The following is a 10,929-nucleotide window of genomic DNA, read 5'->3' as shown; positions in this document are numbered from 1 at the left end:
TCAATCTTATAGAGACACCTCTTGTCGTAACAGCCGTTCCCAGCATTCCCCGGCCTGGCAGCAGAGAAGGTCTGCTGCTCGATGTCCTAATTGCAACAATTTTCATGTTACGGGTCGAGAATTCTGTATTGCTTATGGTAAGATCTGTAATTTTTGCAAGAAATCCAACCACTTTGCAAGATGTTGCCGTTCCCGTGCGACTCAATCCGTCTCAAGGCCGAGATTGAACATATTACAACACGAGCTTGCTGGTATCGAATACCAAGAGCCTGACTTGCCATCCTCCGCTCCGCTTTCTGAAAGTACAGATACCAGCCATCCACTCTCTCCTCTCTTCCTTTAACGAGCAACTTGAGCCTAAGTTAACTATGTTTGTGAATAACAGGCCTGTGATTGCGAAGGTTGATACGGGCGCGAAATGCAACGTCATCTCGTTATCTGAGTTTAAAAAAATTCGTAATGCTGAACATATTGAAATGGCTTCGGGCCTACGGGGGATATTTTCTACACCCGCTTGGACAGACTAATTTAAAATGCACTATAGACTCGCAGCCTCACTCCCTAAAGTTTTATATCGTCAAGGGGGATTCTGAGACTGCTCGGTATCAATGCATGCCACGATCTAGGCTGAATATACTTTGGCCACGCTGTCCATCAACTCTTTCTCGCTGAGGACCCCACTCAGCAAATACTCTCTCAATACAGAGAACTATTTAATGACAAGCTTGGCAAATTGCCCCTCAAGTACCACATTGCCGTTGATCCCAACATCACTCTTCTGGTTCGAGTACCACATAGTGTTCCACATGCCATGCATGGCAGAATAGAAAATGAGGCTGCTGGCCCTGACGGCATCCCCCGGGCGCGTGCTCAGAGCCTGTGCTGCGCAGCTGACGGACGTCTGGACTGACATCTTCAACCTGTCACTTGCCTAAGCAGCTGTCCCCACTTGCCTTAAAGCCACCTCCATCGTGCCAGTGCCAAAACACTCCACTGCGGCAAGCCTCAACGACTTCCGCCCAGTTGCACTTACCCCCGTCATCACCAAGTGCTTCGAGAGGCTGGTCCTGGCACACCTCAAAAGCTGCCTACCCCCCACACTGGATCCCTATCAGTTTGCCTACCGCAAGAACAGGAGTACGGAGGATGCCATCTCAACGGCACTTCACTCCGCCCTCTCCCACCTCGACAACAGAGACACTTACGTAAGAATGCTGTTCATCGATTACAGCTCAGCATTCAACACCATTATTCCATCAAAACTGATCACCAAACTCGGTAACCTGGGCATCGACCCCTCCCTCTGCAACTGGATACTGGACTTTCTAACCAACAGACCCCAGTCTGTGAGGTTAGACAAGCACACCTCTTCAACCCTCACCCTGAACACCGACGTTCCTCAGGGCTGTGTGCTGAGCCCCCTCCTCTACTCCCTCTTCACCTATGACTGCACACCTGTACATGGTACTAACACCATCATCAAGTATGGAGATGATACAACGGTGATTCGCCTCATCAGCAACAACGATGAGCTGGCCTACAGGGAGGAGGTCCAGCACTTAGCAGCATGGTGCGCTGACAACAACCTGGCCCTTAACTCCAAGAAGACCAAGGAGCTCATTGTAGACTTCAGGAAGTCCAGAGGCGGCATGCACACCCCCATCCACATTAACGGGATGGAGGTGGAACGTGTTTCTAGCTTCAGGTTCCTGGGAGTCAACATCTCCGATGACCTCTCTTGGACCCACAATACTTCTACTCTGATCAAGAAGGCTCATCAGCGTCTCTTCTTCCTGAGGAGACTGAAGAAGGTCCATCTGTCTCCTCAGATCCTGGTGAACTTCTACCGCTGCACCATCGAGAGCATCCTTACCAACTGCATCACGGTATGGTATGGCAACTGCTCTGTCTCCGACCGGAAGGCATTGCAGAGGGTGGTGAAAATTGCCCAACGCATCACCGGTTCCACGCTCCCCTCCATTGAGTCTGTCCAAAGCAAGCGCTGTCTGCGGAGGGCGCTCAGCATCGCCAAGGACTGCTCTCACCCCAACCATGGACTGTTTACCCTCCTACCATCCGGGAGGCGCTACAGGTCTCTCCGTTGCCGAACCAGCAGGTCGAGGAACAGCTTCTTTCCGGCGGCTGTCACTCTACTCAACAACGTACCTCGGTGACTGCCACCATCCCCCCCCCCCCCCCGGACACTTATTATTTTTTATTCAAATCGTTTGCTATGTCGCTCTTCAAGGGAGATGCTAAATGCATTTCGTTGTCTCTGTACTGTACACTGACAATGACAATTAAAATTGAATCTGAGTCTGAGTCTGAATCTGAATCTGAATCTGAATTCAAGCGGATGGTCTCCATGGGTGTCATTGTTGAAGTTACTGACCCATCTGACTGGGTTTCCACCATGTTGGTCGTAATGAAGAAAAACAAGGAGATCCGTATCTGCATAAATCCCAGAGATCTCAACGCTGCTATCAAACGCCCGCCCTACCCTATGCGAAAAGTAGAGGAAGTTGCTGCTCAAATAGGCAACGCATCAGTGTTCTCGATTCCGCTGGACCCAGACTTGTCCAGCCTTACTACGTTCGGCACCCCCTTCGGCCGCTACAAATTCCTGAGAATGCCCTTTGGCATCAACTCTGCCAGCGAAGTTTTCCAGCGCGCGATGGAACAATTGTTTGCTGAGTATCCATGCGCCATCATTGCTGATGACATTCTCGTCTACGGGCGCGACTTGGCCGAACATGATGCTAATCTGAAGAAAGTACTGGATCATGCCAAAGGCATTCAGCTCAAACTCAATCCCCTGAAGTGCAAGTTTCGAGTCCTGGAAGTTACCTACGTCGGACATGTCTTCACAAGTGATGGTCTCAGACCAGACCCATCAAAAACTGCAGCTATCAACAAGATGCCAGTTCCTACTGACGTGCAAGTCTACAAAGGTTCCTTGGAATGGTCAACTCCCTGGGGTAATTTATTCCCAACCTCAGCGACATATCTGCCCCCCTGCAGGAACTGACACACAAAGAGGCTGCATGGTCCTGGTATCCGCAACACCAAAGAGCTTTTGATACCCTCAAGTTGCAGCTGGCTAGCGCACCTACACTGGTATACTTTGCTTTGGAGTTACCTGTAACGCTCACAATGCGTCTCAGTACGGACTTGGCGCTGCTTGTCTGCAGACCACTACCGATGGCGAGTGCAAGCCTGTTTCTTATGCCTCTCGCACACTGACACTGAACAACGTTACGCCCAGATTGAAAAACAAAAATACGAGCAATGGTTTTTGCCTGCACAAAATTCAAGGAATTTATTTTTAGAAAGTCTGAGACTATAGAAACAGACCACCAGCCGCTGATCAGTATTTTGAATAAACCCATTCACGCTGCTTCGGCCCGTTTACAACGGATGATGATGCAGCTGCAGCGGTTTGATTTCAACATTGTCTATAAAAAAGGCAAGGACATGCACATAGCTGATACGCTATCAAGGGCCCCGCTCAAAACCAGCTCTCCGAACAGGACCAGTTCTCAGTAATGAAGATATCGTATGTTCCTACTGATTGCTCTAGCAGCCTGGCAGAGCACACGGCTGCTGATGAGACTTTACAATTGCAGCGTGGTTGGCCGGATAAATAACACAACACCCCGCTCGCAATCCACCCATACTTCCTGGTTCACGACAAACTGGTGTTACAGGACGGGATTATAGTCAAGGGCCACAAGGCAGTTGTCCCAGCTGTCCTCCGGGACAAGTACTTCGACGCTATCCACAGGGGCCACCCAGGCGTTGAAGTACATACAACGGGCACAAAGCATGTTTTACTGGCCTGGTATGACCAAGTACAAACATGACATAACTGAAGTCTGCACCGTCTGCAAAAGTCTGACGCCGCATCAGCAGAAGCAGCCCTTACCGCCGCATCCAGGTCCTCCTCTATCGTGATCCACCGATACATTCGAATGGAAACCTTATCTGGTTCTTGTCGGCTCTTATTCAATGAGACTTTTGACATATCACCAACTGCCCTCAGTTTCCGCAGTCCAACGGACTCGACGAAGAAGCCATCCAAAGCGCAAAACAACTAATGGAGCGTTCATATCTTGCAAATTTGGACGTCTACCTAGACCTGCTCAATTTAAGGAACATTGCAAGGGATCCCATACTGGGTTCCCCAGCCCAGTGACTGATGTCTCGCCAAACCCGTGCTCCCCTGCCTGTGTCCCAGCAGATTTTGCCGCCCACAAGTTCATTCTCCCTCTGCGGTCCAGCAACAACTATAATTCCAAAGCGATACACAAAAATGTTTTTTCAGTAAATCCAGTAAGCCACTTAAACCTCTCACCAATAGACAGGTGGTTCGCCTCCAGACCAACAAGGGCTATGGCCGTCTCTGTCACATCCACAGCCCTGCCAAAGAAACACGCTCCTACCTGGTTGACACGGACGGAGCCATTTACAGAAGCAACTGTCAACATCTCTTTCCAGTGAAGGAACCTCGTACTGCGACTCCATATCCAGATGTTTCGCGTTTGTATACCCTTCCACTACCGGACCTGCTGTTCCACTATCAGAGACCGTTTCCCCCCCGGCCTCCCCGCGGCGTTTGGGGCCTAGCTCATCTATCTCAACACCTCCGCTCACCGGTCACATCCCCAGTTCCCTCACTGGTAATTTCTCCGGTGAAGGAAGAAGCGGATTTGTACCCCACATGTGCTGGACAGGTTAGCAGGCCATCCAGTAGATACGGTGATTTTGTGTAACTATCTATATTTCCCCATGATGAATAGAAATTCTGAATCAATGTTATAAGATTGTTCTGAAAGACAAAATGGTTGGCCAGGTAGACTGAAACAAAGGACATAAGATGGCTGCTGACCAGACTTGCTGGAACCGGCTGCAATTAAGGAATATACAATGTCTTGCAGTTACTGTGTAGTCATGAATAAAGGATCACAGGCCCAGTCTGACAAGATTGAGGAATACACAACCTCCCCCCCCTAGCCAGGAAGACTGAGGAATGTACTGGTCTGAGAGTATGTGTGGTTCCTCTTTCATCCCCTTATATGTCCATACTTGGTTTCCTGTATTCTTCGTACGTGTCGGTTCTTTGATCGGGGGAATGTGGGAGGTGCTAAACGGTGGCATTAACATATAAAGAGCCTTGCAATTAAGGGCAGGCAGCTTGACTCTTTGCCAGGTTGTAACCTGTGTGGAGACTCCTGCTCAATTAAACGTACGTTTAAAGCAACCCTGGTGCCTGGTCGATTATTGTCGAAACAACCGATGTGAGAGAGAAACGTGAATCAACACCCATATGCGTTATTAACGTTCCAGCTCCTATATTGTTTAGCCACCATGTTCCCACCATGTTCTACGCTTTATTTTGTTTCTACAAGGAAAGATATAGTTCTTGGTAGTTGCTCTGCCTAATATGCGATTCATATTACCTACGCCATTCAGTATTAGTAGCTGTTAGGAACTGTAATGTCCTGCAGACCGATGCTGTAAGTTAACTTTAATAAACATGTGTTGTATCTTGATGTGTGTTTGACTCGACTCATTACAAAAAGACACCTGGAGACGGGTTGAAGGGATACAAAAGCAATGGTGCTCATTTTGGAAAATGTAAAAGTCATTCGGGCAGGTACATGGATAGGAAATGTTTAGAAAGATATGGACCAAACATGGGCAAATCCTCTGAGTTACTTTGTGTCTTTTTCTGTATACCAGTGTTAAAGTTCGAAATCTTAAAGCAGACAACACCAAAAGGGTTAAAGGCATATCAAGCCAATCTTTAATCGATCGTCACGAGTGGTGGGAATTACAAAAAGCACAAACGTTGCTCAGTCTGTCCCCGGGTTCCACTCACTCGAACAAAGAGGAATTAGTGCAGTTATACATTTTTCTTATCAGTAAAACACTCTGTCTGAATATGGCACGATTGAAATATTCTATAGCCTTTTAGAATATAGGAAAAGCTGGGTCCAAACCAGGCTCCTCCAATAACAAGTTATTGCTTATCTCTGCAGCGTCAGCTATACTTTTTCAATCTTGGCTTTTTTATGGCCTAGAAAGAAGCACGTTAGTTCTGCAGGATTCCATCTTAATTTTTTTTTAAAAAAGACCTGTCCTCCATATTGTGTTCCATATAATTTGCAGTCATTCAGACTTGGCACAGAGTAATTCTAATATATTATCTGTAAGGTTAGCCGCTCCATGCTGAGAGAATGCTTGACACTCTGGAGTTCAGAAGGATGAGAGGGTATCTTTTTGAAACATATAACATTGTTAAGCGTTTGGACTCACTAGCGACAGGAAACATGTTCCCGATGTTGGGGGAGTCCAGAACCAAGGGCCACAGTTTAAGAATAAGTGGTAAGCCATTTACAATGGAGACGAGGAAACACTTTTTCTCAGTTGTGAGTCTGAAATTCTCTGCCTCAGAGGGCGGTGGAGATCGGTTCTCTGGATACGTTCAAGAGAGAGCTAAATAGAGCTCTTAAAGATAGCGGAGTCAGGGGATGTGGGGAGAAGGCAGGAACGGGATACTGATTGGGGACGATCAGCCATGATTACATTGAGTGGTGGTGCTGGCTCAAAGGGCCAAATGGCCAACCCCTGCACCTATTGTCTATTATTCAAACTTGACCCTTTTGTTCTACTGGACCAAGTTTCTGAATTAGAAGAACAACTCCATTTTGTAAACTATATTAGATTTGATGTTTAACGTTTTCACCAGCATATACAGTTCCCTCGTCCCTACCACTCTCACCAATTTCTAAAGATGCACCATAGAACGCATTTTATCAGGATGCATCACAGCTTGGTTTGGGAACAGTTCCATCCAAAATCGCAATAAATTGCAGCGAATTGTGGACACAGCCCAGGCCATCACTTGATGGGCCGAATGGCTGTGTCTTTTTCTTTATGACCTTATGACGTGACAATAAACTAAACTAGCTAACTAATTAATCTTCGTGCTGTGGACAACTGGGACCCTTTTAGATGGGGCGCCTTGGTCGGCAAGGACTAATTGGGCTGTGGGGCCTGTTTCTGTGATGTATGATTCCACCATTAAGTTATGGAGGTTTGTGCAAGAGTATGTAAGCTGACATTCCTGTCCACTGCTGATGAAATACAATCCTGCCAGCAATGTTAAATATTGATTGAAGCTCTATCTTTTCCAAAATGAGCATGTAATACAGGAACTTCAAAGCTGAACCTTCTTAAGATTGTTCCCTTCGCTAAAATAAAAAGCACGGAACCAGGCCTTTGGCTCAACTGGACAATACTGCCCAAGAGGTTGGGCAAGCTAGAACTTTATTCCTTGAGGCTGAGGGGTGATCTTACAGGGTGGGGGGGCGCGACTCACGTCACAGCGGCCTCTGCAGTCCGTCTGTCTTTTTTTAATTTTTTGTCTCGTTTGAATGTAGTTTTTTATTTTTTTTAAACTGGGTATGTGTGTGTGGGGGGCGGGGGCGGGGGCGGGGGAAACTTTTAAAATACCCTGCACGGAGAACCCGACCTTTTCTCTGTCGGGTCTCCGTTATCGTTGGGGCCTAGCACTGTGGAGCGGCCTCCAACCGGAACGACCTGGGGCTCCAGTCGCGGAGCTGCGAACTTACCCACCATCGCGGAGCTGGCCGAGTTCGGAGCGGGGGGAGCTGTGGTGGCGAGCTGCTGCGGCCCGACCCTGGAGATTCGGAGGCTCCAACCGCCGGCCTGATGGACGGTGACACCAGGAGCCTGCGGGTCCATGCTGGGAGACCGCTGTTCGGGGCTTCCGCAATGGCGACTTCTCCCGCCCGAGTTGCGGGGTTGAGGATGACCTGGAGTGGGGCCTTACAACGCCTGGCGCGGCTTTAAATGGCCGCGGGATTTGTTAGCGCACGCCGGGTGCTCCAACACCAAGACCCGGAGCAGGGCCTTGCATCACCCAGCGCAGCTTTATAATTGCCGCGGGACTTATTTACTGTCGCCCGCCGGGGGCTTTGAATCTGACATCGGGAGAACGAGGAGTGCAGGGGAGAGATAAGACATTGCCTTCCATCACAGTGAGGAGGAGATTCACTGTGATGGATGTTCGTGTAAATTGTGTCGTGTCTTGGTTCTTCTTGTGTGTATGACTGCAGAAACCAAATTTCTTTTGAACCTCTGGGTTCAAATGACAACAAATAAATTGTATTGTATTGTATTGTATTACAGAGGTTTATAAATTAATGGGGGGAATAGATAAGGTGAATGCATAGAATCTCCTACCTACAGTGCGAGAATCAAGAGCCCACCTAAACTAGTCCCATTTGGCTGTGATGCCCCATATCCATCTAAACCAGGGATATCAAACGCATTTTAGGTCACGGGCCGGATTAGGCAAAATGCGACTTCATACGGGCTGGATCAGTTGTGCACAAACGAACATACGCGCTCGTGCTCCCACAGCTTTCGTTGCCTTTCTTGTTTTCAACCTGCTCTCATGTGTCTGTCTCTGCTATAACTACAAAGTGTTTCACTTTACAAATTTTGTTTCTTATGAACAAAATTGCCTAGCAAGCATTACTTTTATGATTGGTACTAACTTACAGTCATAGGCTACAAGAAAGTTGTGATGAGAGAGAGAAAAAACAATGCTATTTTGGCGTCTGGTTTGGGGAGGTGTCTGGTCTGGGGGAGGGGCTGTCTGGTCTGGGGGAGGGGATGTGTAATCTGGCGAGAGGGGGATGTCTGGTCTGGGGGGGAGGGGGATGTCTAGTCTGGGAATATCTAGTCTGGGGGAGAGGGATGTCTAGTCTGGGGAGAGGGGGATGTCTGGTCTGGGGGAGGGGTATGTCTAGTCTGTGGTGAGGGGGATGTCTAGTCTGGGAATATCTAGTCTGGGGGTAGAGGGATGTCTAGTCTGGGGGGAGGGCGATGTCTAGTCTGGGGGGAGGGCGATGTCTAGTCTGGGGGGAGGGCGATGTCTAGTCTGGGGGAGGGCGATGTCTAGTCTGGGGGGAGGGGGATGTCTGGTCTGGGGGAAGGGGGATGTCTAGTCTGGGGGGAGGGGATGTCTGGTCTGGGGGGAGGGCGATGTCTAGTCTGGGGGGAGGGGAATGTCTAGTCTGGGGGGGAGAGGATGTCTAGTGTGGGGAAGGGGGGTGTCTGGTCTGGGGAGGGGGGGTGTCCGGTGTGGGGGGGGGGGGGGTGTCTGGTGTGGGGAGGGGGGTGTCTGGTCTGGGGAAGGGGGTGTCTGGTCTGGGGAAGGGGTGTCTGGTGTGGGGGGAGGGGGTGTCTGGTGTGAAGCAAAGATTATCGAGCTCCTCTAGTATCTTTGGTCTGAAAGGCGGCGCGTCGGGTGGTCGCCAAACTCAGGCGATGTCTCACCTGTCTACAGGCGGTGTCCGGGCCCGGAGGGACACTGCGCTCCGCCCTGAGGGTGGGGAGCGGCCGCTGTCACTCAGCGCCATCAGTGAGGATACAGGCCGGCAGCCGCCGATGGCGATGATGAATGAATGAATGAGCCGGGCGCCGGGAGCGTCCCCATGGTGACGCGGGGGGGGAGGGGCCGCGCGACCAACCGCCAGCGAGATTCAAATCCCAACGGCGGCAGCGCGTTCCTCCCAACGCCGCGCGCACGCGCAGTGGTCCCGGCCCGCGGGGAGCGCGCACGCGCAGTGGTTGCCGCCCCGGGACCGCTCGAGACGCCGCCGCCGCATCAAGTGAACGGTTGAATTAATTGTCAAATGTCCAATCTCACCTCTGTACAGATACATAATGAGGAAAGAGTTAGCAGGCATGGTTGATTTAGACTAGGGATATAAAAATAACTTAGAAAGAAATAAGGCAGAAAACCAGACTGCTAGTAGATTAGAAAGTAACGATATAAGAACAGAGAGAAATTCTAGATAAAAAGTAGCAGTAGAAAGACTTCAGCAGGAGATAGTAAAGAAATTAGAACGAAGGGGAAAGGGACACGAAGTCACGCTCAACTACGCATGCTTGATGAGATTACATGAATATGTACGCACACCCACTATGACAAGATGCCTAATTTAAATGCACATGCGATGCATGATATGGGAGGTGTCTTTGACGTTAGGTGGGCGTTCCCAGACGTTCTCGTGGGAAACAGGGCTTTATGTTATGATTGGAAGAAGCTCAATGGGGAGGGATGAGAATGTGATAATAATGAAATGAACTGTATAAAGATAGAAAGCATCTCCATCTTCTGTGTGCCTCTAGGGGACATCAGAGGAGAGGCACCTATTCTGCAGAATATGAAATTAATAAAAACACTTCTTTGTCTGAATTTGTCTCAAGATAATTTGTGATTTTTGAATCTCACACATAATGAATGTTCGTCAAGAAACCTTTGCTTCCAAAAATCATCCCACGGGCCGGATTGGACCCATTCGAGGGCCGGTAGTTTGACACCCTTGATCTAAACCTTTAACACCCCTGATCTAAATATTTAACACCCCTGATCTAAATATTTAACACCCCTGATCTAAATATGTAACACCCCTGATCTAAACATTTCTAACCATGCACATGCACAAGAAAGGGAAACGGGAGATATAGGCATATCTTCCATTCATTTGTCCTTAGTACCGTCTATATCTCTTGTTCCCCTTTACCCTGACTGAAGAAGGGTCTCGACCCGAAATGTCATCTATTCCGCTCTATGATCGTTGTTTTTGTCCGTCTGTCCGCGTGTTTGCTCGCCTTTGGATTAAGTAGCGCAGGATAAACGCACAGGATGGAAACTTGAAACTGAAAAGTAGGGGAACGCCATCCTCCTCCGTACCCCCCCCCCCCCATTTCCATCACTGATTCCAACGCGAAACGTCAACTGTTATTTTCTTCTACAGATGCTGCCTGACCCATTGAGTTACTCATAGAGCCATGGAGTCATACAAAACAGGCCCTTCGGCCCAACTT

The sequence above is a fragment of the Leucoraja erinacea genome, unplaced genomic scaffold (genome assembly GCF_028641065.1).
Source record: "Leucoraja erinacea ecotype New England unplaced genomic scaffold, Leri_hhj_1 Leri_1036S, whole genome shotgun sequence".
In the NCBI taxonomy this organism is placed as follows: Eukaryota; Metazoa; Chordata; class Chondrichthyes; order Rajiformes; family Rajidae; genus Leucoraja; species Leucoraja erinaceus.
This window is presented reverse-complemented; position numbering follows the sequence as displayed.